General features: G+C 56.1%; 1 protein-coding gene across 2 annotated transcripts in view; it reads left to right on the top strand.

Annotated features, from left to right (window-relative positions):
* Positions 1-2182: 2182 nt before the first annotated feature.
* NDST1 (N-deacetylase and N-sulfotransferase 1) overlaps positions 2183-14988 on the top strand; it is a 52498-nt gene continuing 39692 nt past the window's right edge. The window contains exons 1-2 of one of the 2 annotated variants that reach the window (XM_079770509.1): positions 2183-2368; positions 3209-3265. The gene's annotated coding sequence lies outside the window, so the exon portion shown is untranslated. Of the gene's footprint in view, positions 2369-2652; positions 2788-3208; positions 3266-14988 lie in introns of those variants that run through there. The other variant, XM_079770507.1, reaches the window with a different exon arrangement.

The raw sequence follows: 14988 nt of genomic DNA on the forward strand, positions 1-14988 counted from the left end.
GGGCCGCTCATAATCTGCTCCTAACCCTCCTCTCCAGTTTTCTTTCTCATTCTTTCCTTCCTGTTTCCTCTGCTCTTTTCACCCTGTCCCCCTCCCCCTGCCTCCTGTCCATTTGACACTCAACTTTTCCTGAGCGTTCTCCATGTGGCCTTTGCACAGGTTGTCCCATGTGCCAAGAATGCCCATCTCCCTACCCCGATCCCACCCATTCTTCTTGCTCCTGGTCAGAGGCTGTCTCCCTCCCACCCCCCAAAACTCCCTCATTCTGCTTCCCTCTTACTGTGGGCCTTAGCACTTGCCCTGGGTGTCCCCAGCATGCCTTCAGCTCCGATAGTCTCTGGATACAGGGAGGGACATACAGAGCATCTCCAAACCCATGTCTCTTTACACGCTGCGTCTCCTTGCCAGGAGCACAGTGCTTGGCACAGAGAAGGTGCTCACAGGGCCTCATGCAGATAGAAATGGTCTTCCAAAGCAGAGATATGCATGAGCAAGATTCTAGGGCCTTGCTTAGCCTACCTAAGACCCAGACCATCTTCAAGGACCAGTTACAAACTACAGGAACATGGATTTTTAAATATATATATGTGTGTGTGTTTTTAATTGATTTCAGAGAGGAAGGAAGAGGGAGAGAGAGATAGAAACATTGGTGAGAGAGAATCATTGATTGGCTACCTCTTGCATGCCCCACACGGGATTGAGCTGGAAACCTAGGCATGTGCCCTCACGGGGAAGTGAACCGTGACCTCCTGGTTCATAGGTCAGTGCTCAACAAGCTATGCTGGCTGGGCAGGAACATGGATTTATAAAGGAGAATTTGCTGGTGGGTGCTGATTTCCCTAGTCATCCTGGTGGGGTGGTGGGAGTATGTACCAGAAGTCACAAACCTATCTTTGAAGATGGCCTGCAATTTAGGCTTGTGGCTGCTGCCATTAGGCTGTATCCTGTCTGATTACACTAAGTCCAAAGCTGTCACGTGGACCTATCTGGGAGTCAGAAGCCTGGTCCCATCCCCCAGCCCCTCCCCTGAGACATATGTGGGCTGGCTGAATACCCTTTCCCCTCACTACAGGACATTACCCTTTGGGGGCACCAGGATGAGTCTATCCTGCTCTCATGGTCAAACTTGGCTTCTCTACCTCCCTTTGCTCTGTTCTGGTTGCTGATGTTTTTGAGCTTTGCTTCTGTAGTTAGAGAATCTTGAGCTTCTGAAGGTCCTTAGGAAATCACCAATGCACTATTTTCTAAATAAGCCCAGCCTCATCCCAGACCCACCTGGAATCAGCATGTTGGGGGGAAGGGGAGGGGAGGGGCCTGATGGTCTACATATTAGCAAAGCAAGCCCCTTAAGGTTCACTAATCAAGCCCTTAAGGCTCTCCCCCCCCCCCCCCCCCCCCCCCTTTACAGGCTGGGCCCCGGAAGGGAGAAAGCTGAGGTCTGGAGCAGTCAGATCTGAGTGCAGGCTACATAGGAGACTTCCAGAAGTCATCTCATCTCTGGGCCTGGTCGTCCCATCTGTTTGCTGAGAGCGGGCGCTGTAACCTTGCCCCGTGCAGGGGTGTTGAGATGGCTGAAATAACACCGGGAGTGGGAAACTGAGACTCAGTGGGAGAAGAGATTTGCACAAGGTCATCCACCTCTCCATCTGCCCGCTATGTGCCAGGCTCTGGGGATTCATCTGGGAACAACTTGTTGGGGGAGATGACATTTTAGTAAACAGCGAAACCAGTAAATGAACCAGATAATCACGCTAGAGTCAGGGCAAAGGTGGGAAGCGGGGTGGGGGGTGGGGGATGGAAGGACTGCCCAGGAGGGGTCACTCCAGCAGAGACTTGGATGTCGGGGCGCCCTGAGACGAGGCCCAGGGCGGTTGTCCTAAGCCCGGTGGCTGCAGAGCCGAGGCCCCTCGGAGGCGCGGCGGACGCGGGTCTTTGTCTCCCAGGTTCTCGCTGAAGCATCTCCGACCCCCAAGCGCTGTTCTCCCTCTGACCCCGAATAACTTGTTGGTTTCCCCCGGGTTTGTCTCCTCGGGGTCACCACCCCCGGGACGTCGGGCAGCCGCCCCCAGTCCTCGTGGGTGCCGCATCTGACACCCCCCGGCCCCCGCCCCCTACCCGCTCCGAGACCGGGGTCAAAGGCAGCCGCGTCACGTGGTCGCCGAGCAGCACCGAATCGGCCGGGAGAGCCGAGGGAGAATCCGGGTGGAAACCGAGAAATCCAGCCCCGGGAGCACAGCGGGGTCCCGCCCGCCCCCGCCCCCGCCCCGGGCGCTCCCCGCACCCCCGCCGCCGGGCCCCCGGAGCCGGTCTTTGCCGGCACCTCGCTTCGTCACGGATCGAGCCCGCTCCCACGCCGCGGCTCGGGAAGGTGGGCGCCGGGCCGGAGGGGGAAGGGGACGCGGGGCTGGGGGCCCGGGCGCGCGGGCTCTCCCGTCTGTGCTCCGCGGGTCCCTGGGGGCGAGGGAGATCGCCCCAACTTTCCGTCTTCAGGGGGACCCCCAACCTCGCGGCCGCGGGAGGAGGGGCGGCTGTGAGCGGCCCCAGCGCCGTTCGGGGGGCCGGGATGGGGGCTGGGAGCCGGAGGGAGTGGAGAGGGAGGAGAGCGAGCGGAGGCGGGGCGGCGGCGGCGGCGCGGGGCGGGGGCGGGGGCGGGAGCGGCGGGGACGGCCGCGAAGGGGTTAACCCGGCCCGGGCCGATCCCGGCGGCGCTCGCAATGCTGGGGGACCCAGGCGTCCGGCGGCTCGCCCGGAGCGCCCCCTTGCCCGGGTAGCGCCCCGCTGTGGCAGGTAAGAGGCCCAGAGGCCGGAACCGGCCGGTCCCCAGTCGCCCAGCCGGCGGGGCCCGAGCCGGGCGTGCAGGCCGCGCGGCGCCCCAGCGGCCCCGCTGCAAGTTTGGGGCGGGCGGGCGCCGGGCGGGCCGGCGGAGCTGCGGGCCCCGCGCTCGGGGTGGGAGGACAAAGGGTGGGGGGCCGCGCGGGGGCCGGGGCAGGCCGGGGTGCGCGGAGGGCAGCGCGGCAGCTGTAGGTCACGCATAATGTCACTCACGAGGAATGCCCCCTCCCCCTCCCCTGCTCCCAAACAGGGGAAACTTTTGTCTGGCGAGGGAGGGGGTTAGGGGCCGGGTCCCCGCTTCAGGAAGGGGAAGGCAGCCGGACCGGTTTTCTCCGGGCTGTGAGCGGCCCGATCCACAGCTCCCCTCTTCCCTCAGGTTCTCAGGAGCGAGGAGCGCCGATTTGAACGCTGCCCTTTAACACCCTGGGACCAGGTGAGGAGGGGGCGCCCGTGGACGCGTGGGACGCGTGGGTTCTGGGACAGGCGGGGAATCCGGGGACTGGCCTCCCGGCTTTTTCCCAGATTTGAGCACCTGGGTCAGCCAGGAGCCATGCCAGGGTGAGGAGATATACTCCAGTCACGCCCCTGTGCTGTTCTTCCTCCCCTTCCCCCCCCCGCCCCCCCCGGAAAAAAAAACCCATTTGGAATGGCCTGGGGTAGTATTGGCCCCTGGTCTGGGGTTCAGACTGACCTGGGTGTCTGTCACTTTCCAGATATGTGATCTTGGGCTGGTTCCTTACCTTCTCCTAGCCTCAGTTTCCTCACCTGTGAAATGGGCAAAATAGAGTATCTGCCAGAATAAGGATGAAATAAGAACAGTGGCTTGTTTATATTCAACAAGTACTTATTGCATGCTTACTATGGGCCAGACACTGGGCTAATTGATTTACATATGTGATCTCATTTAATTCTTTGACATTACTATTAACCACATTTTACAGAGGGGGAAACTGAGGCACAGAATGGCAAAGGTCAAGTAGGTGGGAAGTAGTGGAACTTGAATTTGACTCCCCTCCCCCAGCCTGAGTCTCAACTAACAGGGCTCTATAAGGTCCTGCTATGACTGAGCTCACAGTTTCATTTTCAGTTGAAATTATGAGGACACCTGCTCCCTCTCCCCACGCCCCTTACCCCCAAGTGATGCTCCTTCTGGCGGTACTGGTGCGGGTGAGGTCTTTTGCCCTGGCTCTTGTTGTGGGCAGCTGGAGCAGGAGGGGAACTCAGTGGGAGCCTGGGCCTGGAGCTCCGTGAGGGTCCAGTTTCTGTTGCTGCCTGGATCCCTGGCAGGAAGGCTCTCCCAGTTCGGGTGGTGCAGGGAGGAGCCCGTGTCCCTGGCTTTGGCTGGGGACAGCTGGTGGCTTTGTCAACAGACCTCTCCCCAGCACCCAGGGGAGCGCAGTGGCTTTCATCTCCATTAGACCAGGTCACTTTCAGATCAGCAGGGGGCAGAGGTGGGGCCTAGAATTGAAGCCCTTGGGGTGATGAGAGCTGTAAGGCCGAGGCACTGACATCTCAGCATCCTCCTGTGTGACTCATCAGCAGTCCTCAGTGCTAAGCTTATGGGCTGCTCTAGGTACCCCAGCCCCAAAGGTTCTTGAGGATAGTAATGAGGAGTGGACTTTGAGCCAGCGTCAGGACTGCAGGATCCTCGTGGAAACTGCGTGTGTGTATGGGTGTTTGAGCCTAGGACACACGGCGGGTCCTCATTAAATACCCTGTAAGTGGATTAGTGGGGTGGCCCAGACTTCCACTGGCTTTAGTGCCCTGTGCAGGGGGTACCATCTCATATGATTGCTGATTGGACTTTCATTGGGGGCTTTGAGTAATTTCTTTAAAAATGGAAAGCAAATTGTTAGTGCATAAATGACGTCCTAAAACAATCGAGTGGGATAGATAATGAAAGAAGTTCTTGGAAGATGAAAGTTTGTGCATTGCTGTTCTAACTGCTCCGAGGGCAGGTCCAGCACTGTGTATTGGACCTGCCGGGCCCGTAGGCGTTTCCTGGGTCCCGAGAATACGGGCCCTCCAGGGTGGACAGTTCACTTTCAGCTTGTAGGGATGCCACTGGACAGTCCACGACTAGCTGGACTTTGAGGGGATTCAGAAACTCGGGGAAATGGGTAGAGGGGCCGGAAGGCTGAAAGGAGTCCTGAGCAATGGGGATGACTCTTGGCATGTGGTCAGACCTTCCTGTCATCATGATCAGAGCAGGGGAAGAGGCCTCTTGGATAGTCAATAGGTGAAGGGAGGGAGCCAGCAAGCAAGAAAAGATGGAAAGCTAGCGTCCCATCAACAAGGGGGTATGCAAGGAACAGTTTTGCAATCACAAGTTGAAGATGTGATCAGAAGTAAGAAATCATAGGCTGGGGTTGGCCTAGGGGCCAACTGAGAAACTCTGCATCTGAGAAATTCACCAGAGAAAGCTTAGAAATGGCCTCTGGTCTCTCTGCCCTGGGCTATTGACCCACCTTCCATACTCTGGGACCAAAACCAGGCCTGAAAGTCCCTAAGACTGGACAGAGGTTGGAATTTGCTTTGGGGTATGGCTTGAAATACCTGAACTGTTTGGAAGATTTGGACAGTCTTTATTTGAAATGGAACGTTAGAGTAGTTTGTTAAATAGCTCTGGGAAAAGTCTGTGGACAAGGGTGATGGAGACACAAAATGGGCAAAAGGTGCTGCTGGCTCCTGACTGGAGAGGCTGCCGATCTGATGGGGGAGGGAAGACAAGGATCAGGTGATGGTGAAGGTGATGGATGGGCTTTGTAAGGTCAGTGGGGCGGGGGGGGCGGGGGGGAGCTTCTTGGCTGCTAATGTCCACAGAGCTTCCTGGGGGAGGAAGTAAGTGTTGGTGAGGCGCAGGCTGGGAACCGGGCAGTGGGAGATAAGATTGGGCGGGTAGCTTGCAGTATCTGCCCCGAGCTTGGATTTTATCCTGAAGCCGGTGGGGAGGACAGAGGGTTGTAAGCAGCTCGTTGAGTCGATGCCTGTTGCTGTGCCTTGTGCCAGGCTTCTTACAGACGCCCCATTGAAATCTCACAATACCCCTTCAAAGTAGCTGCTGCTGGTGGTCACCCCCACCCCTGCCCCGTTTTCAGATGGGGAAATGGAGGCTCAGAGGGATCGGGTCACTTACGGAGCTATATTTGAACACAGGCCTGAACTGTTTCTGTTCTGCTGTGCTGCTCCTCTCGGGTCATTTGGCCAAAGATGGTGGCAAGACTGGCTGGGTGGAAACCAGCTCAGAGATGATGGTCCAGCAGAGAGATGGCCAGAGTGTGACTCAAGCTACGGGACTAAGAGGGAAGGCGGGGAGGCTGCAGGACCTTGTAGCTGCCTTGGGGACTGGGGTCATCACAGGTGGTCTGAGATTTGGGGAAGGACCATTAAGTGGCAGTGCCACTGCTTTCAAGTCCCTGCAGGGCTCTCTGTGGGGAGAGGACATAGTCTTGTCCTGTGTGGCTCCTGGGGGCACAGACAGCATCAAGAGTGACAGGGAAGCTACTGGGAATAAGCTCCTTGGCGAGGAGATAGATCCCCATCCCCGAAGGTCTGCAGAGAAGCTGGAGAGTTGGAGAGGCTGCAGGCAGCATGTACCAGGAGGGTCAGGCCTGGGTGACCTCTTTCAGTTCCCAGTTCACCCTAGAATATTAGCATTGGGGGTGGTGCTTGGCCCACTTCCACCCTGCTTTTCTCACAGCTTTTCGGAACTGCCCCTTCTTGTACATCTCGGGATGTTCCTCATAAATGCCAGGCCCGCAGGGCTCCGCCTGGGAGAGTCCTTGCCCCGTGGAATATCCTCCGCCCAGCCTGCCGTCCAGAGGCCCCTCAGGGTGTGTGGATCAGCCACCGGAGCCTGCGCTGGCGGAGACTGGTTTCACAGAGGACTGACCTTTTTCTTCCATTTCCCAATCTGTGAAATGGGTTCAATTTCTCTTTCCTCAAATATGAGGAAATAAGGCTGAATCATGAATCAGGCTGAATCAGCAGGGGTTGGAGGAAAGGGCTGGCGGGTTTGAAAGTGAGGAGTGGGAGGGGTTGGGGGCAGGGTAATCCCCTTCCTTCCCTGAAGTAGAGGCTAAAGCAGGATCTGCTGATCTTGGGAGGTTTGGAGCTTGGTGGAAGGGGCGGACATGATTGTCTTGGACCATGTGCCTCAAGGCTAGTCTGTCTGTCACCAAAGGAGTCAATTTGGGGATGAAGCACTCTTCTAGATGGAGGATAGTTTGTGTTAAGTTGCTTCCTGGCCCCTTTTATTACTACCTGTTTTATTTTTAGCTATAGATTGGAATTATTGAATTTTAAAATGTGTATCACAAATGAACACGTATTTACTGGAAGGCACGGTATGGGAGGTGGCTGGCTAGGTAAGTGCCCTGTCTCCCATTGGCTGCCTCCTCTCCTTCCCTCTGTGCTCCCTTTCCCTTGCTACCTCCACATCCCTGCTAAGAGTGGGGATGCTGCACTCTAGTCGCTTCCCCTCAACCCCCCAAATCCTTCCCACCAGTGCCAGCTCCAGTGTCACCTCTCCATGCAGTCATTCCTGATTCTGCAGAGCTGGCATTGCCCACTCCCTGCTTTATGTGTGCAGAACCTGTTATCTGGCCCTTCATGGGCCCTTCACACACCTGGCTTTGAATTTGGTTCCTCAAGAACATGTCTCATCTTCCCTAGGCTCCGTGCCCCAGAAGCAGGGGCTGGGTGTGGCCCATTTCTGCCCCAGCAGAGGTGGGCAGCATTGCAGAGTGGAATAGAAAGTCCTGGGTTCAAATCCCAGCACTGCCACCATTGGCTGTGGGATCCAGAGCCAGTTACCCAAATCTCTCTGGGCATCAGTTTCCTCAGTTGCAGGAGGAGGAGAGTAAGAATCCTGCTTTGCTAGGGAGGTCGAGCAGATCACAGTAAGGGCCCAGTACGTAGGAACTGTTAAAGTTAACAGTGGTTGTTATTATTATTGCTTGTTTACATCTAGGAAGCGATCTGTTCTTTCCAAATGAAGGGAAGGCTCCCGGGAGTTTGAGTTCCTGAACTTTCTGTCTCAAGGCTTGTTCGGGTGATGAAACTGAGGCTGGAGAGATGGGGCAATCTGCCTGGGGTATGGGAGCTGCTGGCCTTATTCAGGAAGCCTGGCAGGATTTCTGCTCTTTGTCACACCTGTTTTTCCTCTTCTCCCCTTTCATTCAGGATAAGGTGCTCAAGTTCTGTAAGCCCAGACTGGAGGCCATGTTGAACGGTATCTCAAACAGTGTGCCAAAGAAGATGACCTGGCTGCAGGCCCTGGGGCTGCCCTCAGGCCAGGGACCCGAGGCCCGGACTGTGTGCACTGAGGGCCGGAGCCTCCAGAGGCCTCCTGCCCGTCTCCCGGTGCCCTAGGAAGGGGGAGAGGGTGGGGGCAGGGAGAGGTGACCTAGGCCAGGTCTAGGACACAGACAGCAGCAGAGGCTGGGAACTAGGCTCTGGGGCCAGACAGTCTGGGTTCAAATCCCTGCTGGGCCACTTCCTACTTGAGGGACGTGGGGCAAGCTGTTTAGTTTCTTCATGAGTACAAAGGGGACCATAATTGTGCCCCTTTCCCAGCATCTAGAGAGATAACGCAGGAAGGTGCTAGGTTATGGTGATTGTTATACTGATGATGTTGTTATTGACTGAGTAGCTCACTTTACCCCCCCTCCCCCCAACAGCAGTAGGAGAGAGGCACAGCGTCATCCCCTTTTAGCAGATGTGATAGCTAAGTCTTAGCGAGGGGCACAGCTCAGCCTGGAGAGGTTCAGACTTGGGGGGTTACTGTCTGGGTCTGCTGGTTTCTGAGGGGCTGCTCTGGCCAGAGGAGGCACCAGAAATGAGGAAACGAACCAGCAGAGCTAGCCAGGATGGCAGGTTGTCTGGAGGTGTGGGGCAGAGTCCTGGCGCTCACGTGGTTGGGATGTGGCGGAGACTGGCCTGGTTCAGACCTGAGGTCTGGCTCCACGAAGCGGGGCGTGGATTCCCATCACCCCTAGGCCGGCCAAGGATCGGCCTGTCGGGGCAGGTCCAGGGTGGCGGTCGGTGAAGGTTTGCTGTAGTCATTGCGCAGCTGCAGCCACCTCTGGTTTACCCTGCCTGCCCAGGCAGAGGCCAGGTGAGAAGAAATGATTGTCGTCATTGCCGGGCCTCACTCATGCTGCACCCTCTGCCCAGCTTCTCCTCCTCCCCTCCTCACACCTGGCAGCTCCTGCTCTTCGGGAGTGTCAGCATCACCTCTTCCCAGAAGCTCTCCCTGATTCACCTGCAGGTTAAGTTAGTGGTTCTCAAAGTTGGTCTCTGGACCAGTTGCATCAGCATTACCTGGAAACTTGTTAGAAATGCAAATTATCTAGCCCCACCCAGACCTACTGAATCAGAAACAGATGGGGGGGCGGCGAGAAGAGGGAGGACCAGGATCAGCCCATTTTAAGACCTCCAGGCAATTCTGATGCGGACTAAAGTTGGAGGAACACTGGTTAGTTAATCAAAAAAATTGGATGCTTCTCTCCTAGGGCTGTCAACATCTTCAGACACCTAGCAAATGTGGGGGAACCGGGAAAGCCCAGTTTCTCACTACTCTGTCTTCAAGGAGCCACCATCTTGGAAAAGCTTTCTGACCCCAGCAAACAATCTTGTGATGCAGTGACGGGGTTCAGTAGAATCCCAACAGAATTACCGGAGACAGTGCTAGGGCCACGTGAGGAAGGCAGGGTTGGGGATTTGAAAGTGGGGGGCGTTTTGTGAGTAGCAAGGATGGATGCCAGGGACAAGCTGGCGTGTTCTGAGGCCGGGGCCAGAGCGGGTCGGGCAGAGTGTGGGTCCTGCTTCAGACACAGCTGTGAGCGGGGGGCGGGGGTGTGAGGTGTGAGCATGCGTGTGTGATTACAGTGGCCAGATGAGAGAGCCAAGGGGCCTTAGCCGTCACCAGTCCAGTGGTGCTAAGCATCTCAATAATTTTAATGATGATGATCGTGTAATTGCCACTGACATTTACTGGGAGCTTATCAGTGCTTGTTAGGCACTTCCATGTAATTGTATCTGAAGTAATCCGTGGAATAATCCTATGAAGCAGGCACTAGTATTGTCCCCATTTGTGAATGAAAACACTGAGGCCATCTAGCCATCGGGTGGTAGATCGAGGAATTCTATAGGATTCTGTAGGGGTGCTTAGAAGCCTGATCTCATTGGGAAAAGGGCGTGGGGGTTGTCCTGGAGTGTTTGTGTAGATTGCTTTTCTAAAGAGGTAGGCGTATGCCTTCTATCACATGAGTGAGTCGGGCTTGGCGGGTTGGGTAGGGTGGTTAGGGCTCAAGCCTCCAGGTTGGGCCTCTGCAGACACCGCCACTCTTCCCGTCCACGGAGGGGCCATCTGAGCACAGAGAGGCTCAGCGCCGCGCTCCAGGCCCCACCCTGAGGGCAGGAGGTAACATAAGGGAAAAAGTGGATCTCCTCTGGTTCTAGCAGGAAGGGTGTGGGGTCAAGATCAGAGCCCGCTGTCTACCCTGCTCTTCTTTCTGCCTCAGTCTCCCCAAGGTATTGCGCAGGAGCGCAAGGGCTTTCCTGACACAATGTTCCCCTTCGTTTCCTAGCGGGAAACTGAGGCCCGGGGAGGAGCAAGGACTCGCCCACACAGGCCCACACACGTTGTCACATTGGGACCAGAACCCAGAGTTCAGACCAGAGAAGGGTTTGTTTCCCCAAAACTGCCCCTGCTCCCCACCCCCCATCTTTGGCTGGGTAGCTGGAGCCCTCAGGGTGGCCCAGAGCAGTGCTTGGGGGGCAGAGATGGGTGTGTGCTGGGGAGAAAGCTGCCAAGGAGGGGTGGAGCAGCGTCCAAGAGGAAGAGAGCCAAGCAGCCCAAACCCCAGACGGAAACCAAATGTATTTTCTCGGTCCTCAGAGGATATTTGGAACAATGGAAGTAGGAAGGGGGAAGTTGGACTATAAAAAGGGCTTCTTGATATCCAAAAAAAAATAAAAAAAATAGAGTCTTTAAGTTTGACTTTTGTTTTTCTGGAGGATGTTTATGTAACTTCCCGAAGCACGATCCCAGGGCCCCGTGAAGTTTGTCAGGGGCTGTTTCTAGACTCGGGCTCTGGAGCTGGGAAGGACTTGACGGGGCCATCTCCCCATTTTACAGTTGGTGGAACTGAGGCTCTCCGAGGAGGAAGGGGCCTGCTTGAGGTCAAACAGTAAGGCCGTAGAAGACTTGGGACTAGAGCCTGGGTCTTCCGGTGTCTTGCAAGAGGCTGTTGTCTTGGCTTGCTTCTCTGAGGACCCCGGCATGGAAGCCCGGCTGGGGCTGTGCAGGGGTCCCCCTTGGAGACATGCAGAGCTGCTGGGTTTGGGAAAAAGGCCAGGTCTGGTCCGCAGTGCGGTGGGCCCACTAGATGGTGACGTGCATGGAGGGGAGGAGGCTGGATGGTCCACAGGCACCCCCTCCAGATGCTGGGGCCCAGCTGTGCACCGCCTGCCCAGCAACTGGGAGCTCTGAGTCACACCCAGTGGGTGCAGAGGCAAGGGCTATTGTGTGTCATGATTCATTCAGTTCTCCCAGTCCTGAAGGGATGAGTCGGCCCTGAGCACTGGTTTGTGCTCACGTCTGTGGACTTAAGCAGCTGTGAGTTTGGGCTCCAAGTTTACAGATGAGGGGGGTCCAGAGGATTCGGGGGAGTCCTTCCCCTCAGCCACCTCCTATCTCTTGATCCTATGTGTCTTAGGATCTTGACCCATCCATTCTCACCAATGCAGAGATCTGTGAGCCCCTGAAACCACGTGAACATTGGCAGGCATTTCTGTGCATTCTTTTTCTGTGGAACCTGTAGGTTTCATCAGGTTGTTAGAGGACTTGACCTCCCCCAGAGTGCTGACAGGAGGGCAGGGGTCGCGTGCCTGCGCCGCAGGCTTGAGAGGAGGCTGCTGAAGAGGCTGCGTAGTTGTAGTGGCAAGCAGCCTGGTGGCAGTGCAGTACCATGGTGCAGAGTGCGGTCGCCGAGGCCACTGTTGGGTTCCAAGCCAGCACCTTCACTGCGAGCCGCATGCTTCCGTTTCCCTATCTGTAAAACAGGAATAATAAGAATAGTTATGTGATAGACTTCAATAAGATAACAGACAGAAATGACTTATCCCCGGGCCTGGTGAAAGTTTGCTATTAGTTTCAGTTCCACCCTTGCTAATTTGCTGTGCAGTCCTGTTAAGTGCCTTATCCTGGGGTCTTAGTCTCCATCTCCGGCTCTGCATTCTGAGGTGGGCTCTCCAGGAACTGCAGGGCAAGGTCGGAGAGTGGGGTGGACAGGGGAGGAGGGGGACCCCCTCTGCATTCTGGGACTCCCTAGTCCAGCTCCCCACTCCGAGCCTTGAACCCATGGCTTTGTCCTGAAGGAGGGTTATGTAACCAGCCGCCTGGCCAGGCAGCACTCCGTTCTCAACCTCGCTTTGTCCCCATTGTCTCTCCCTCTCCCTTCCCCCGATGGAGCTGTTGCATTAGCCGACCTGTTCTTCAAGCTCCAGGGATGAAATCGAACCTGTGCTATTTTGCCACCAATTGATTTAGTCTGGAGGTTTGCTGGGCAGGTGGCCCCTCCTCCTACCACCTGGGGACAGACCGAGCTGATGCCTTTGTGCCTGCTTTGGGGATGGAGACAGGGACTCTTTATAGGGGGAAAGGCAGGCGGTAGGCTGTGGGCCCTTGACCCATGGTCCCTGTGGTTCCAGCAGGTATACCCACCCCCCTCCCCAGACTTCCTCCCCAGCAGTGCCCTCCCCACCCTCCAGGCCAGCACGGGAAGTCATCCTCCATGCGTTGTTCTCGGTCTCTTTTAAGAAAACCGAGGTCACAAACGGGCAGGCCACATCCGCCCCCCAGGCAGATTTTGCTTGGCCCATGCCCAGAATTGAACTAGTTGACAACAGGAGATTTTACATCAAAATCCCAACTTCTGGCTTTACTTCAGAAATGGGGAGACCATATAACTCTGAGCCTCCATTCTCCAGTGGCCTCTCCTGGAGAGGAGGCACACACACTCCACTTGGCCCCAGCCCCACCAGCCACTTCACACACTTCCCCATCTTTCTGGCCCTCTAGGCACCTGAGTTTGCAACTCTATCCTGGGGCCATGGGCTGCTTCTCTCCTTGTTGTAGTGGTACCTCTTCTATCTGCTCTGTGGGCTCCTTGAGGGTAGTGGAGGGTCCTGTGTCCCTCAAAACACTGTGCTCAGGCTCAGGGTGATGTACACAGCAGGAGCATAATAAGTGCTGCCTTTATGAATGAAGGTGTGGCAGTAGTGCTCCCACCAGCTGTGAAGGTCCATTTAATAGAGGCTCTGGACCCGCCTGCCCTGTGGCCCTCGAATCCTCTCCCCTGTAAGCTGTGGCTGCTTAGCCACTGACCCAGACAGCTTCTTAAGCTGCGGATAAATAGTCATGGAAAGTGTCCCCTGCAGCATAATCTGCGCCTGTCCCCACCCTGCGCTCTCCCGGGGCTCGGAGGGGTTGGGGGGAGAAGGGAGGCTGGGATCGCAGCCTTCAGAAGGCATGATGCCAGTCCTCTGCGTCCTGAGGGGACGGGACGGGAAGACGGGTCATTTCAGGTGTTTACTGGGCTGGCTCCCCCCGCCCCCCTGCCCTTGCTCCTTCGGGCCTTTCTCTATTTCATTCTCCTTCTAGAGTTCCTGCTTTAACCGTCAGCCCTTTATCCAGCTGTCTGTCCATCTGAGCTTTATTTCACTCTTAATTGAAATCCTAAGCATCCCTTGAGGCCAGCTAAGATGTCTCCTCCTGGAAGAGGTCTTAGCGGAGAGGTCACAGTTGCTCTGGGTACAAGAAAACCTGGGAATCTTGAAAAAAATGTGTGCAGATTTCTGTCCCTTCTTTGATTCCTTCAGTCTGGGGTACAGTCTCCCCTGCTCTGGAAGATTCAGACACAAAGGGCACCCCGCTGTGTGGGTCCTGTGGCAGGTAGACTGAGGCTTCAAGTGCAGACTGGACAAGCCATTTACAGATGGGTAAGCTGAGGTACACAGAGGGAGGGACCCTCCAATGTCATATGAGTGCGTGGAAAGTCGGGCCTGGACTCCAGGTCTTCTGACGCCCAGGCAAGGCCATACTCCTCTGTCCCCACCTCCCCCTGCAGGATCGGTGCCTGATCACTCAGTGGGGACAATCGTCTGATTATGATGACCTCGAGGCTGGGGCCTGGGAAGGTGAAGCCACCATGTGACAGCCACCCTAGGGCAGAAACCGGTTGGGTGTGCAATTGACCCCTCAGACATCCTCCATCCCTTTTTTTATTTTTCCTTAAACTGTTGCTATGAGCCTGTGCCCATTTCCGCCTGGCACTGGGCTTCACACTCTTTATTCTGAGAACAAAGCTTCCTTCTGATGGTCCTGCTGACAACAGGAAAGGGGCAGGCGTGGCACTGGGCTTCCCTCCTCCGCCTCCTCTTGCTGGGAGCATGGGGCAGCCTTTGTGGATGCTGGACCCCGGCAGCTCCGGGGGCTGGGAGGGAGGGCAGCGGCAGCCTGGCCCGTGCCCCTGCTGGTGGCTGGAGCCGCTCCGTGGGCCCAGCTGTCAGATTCGCAAGTTCTCCCTCAGTGGCCAAAAGTGTGGGCAAAGGCATCGGGCAGGGACCAATGTCATTGTCCTGTTCTGGTCCAAGCAGTGACTTGTTAGATTTGACCCGCACTGTGCATATGACAACCCTCTGGGTTTCAGCTGGCACAGGTGGAGTATCGTATTGGCCTCAGGTGACCCTGGTCTTCCAGGGGCCTGCAGAAACCGAAAGATGTGTTTAAACGAGGAAAGCAATAGTCCCTCATTCAACATCTCCTTTGTTCCTGGCACTTTTCTAGGCACTGGGATGCAGCATTGAACAAAACAGACCAAGGCTTGGGGCTGATGTTGTAGCGGTGAGATAGAATCAACAAGCCAACAAATACTAGTCCAGCACTAGCTACTAATCAGGCAGTGAGAGGTGCCTGCAAGAAAGATAAGGCTGGAAGGGAGGTGAAAAGTGTGACTTCAGGGAGTGGCTCTGCTGTGTCAGGTCATGGAAACCCCTGGTAAGGCGACAGTGGACTCTAGGAGGGCGACGGGGAGCCTAGGGTATCTGGGGAAGAGCATTCCAGGCAGAGGGAAGAGCATCGCAAAGACT

This window comes from Cnephaeus nilssonii (genome assembly GCF_951640355.1).
Source record: "Cnephaeus nilssonii genome assembly, chromosome: 5".
Classification (NCBI taxonomy): Eukaryota; Metazoa; Chordata; class Mammalia; order Chiroptera; family Vespertilionidae; genus Cnephaeus; species Cnephaeus nilssonii.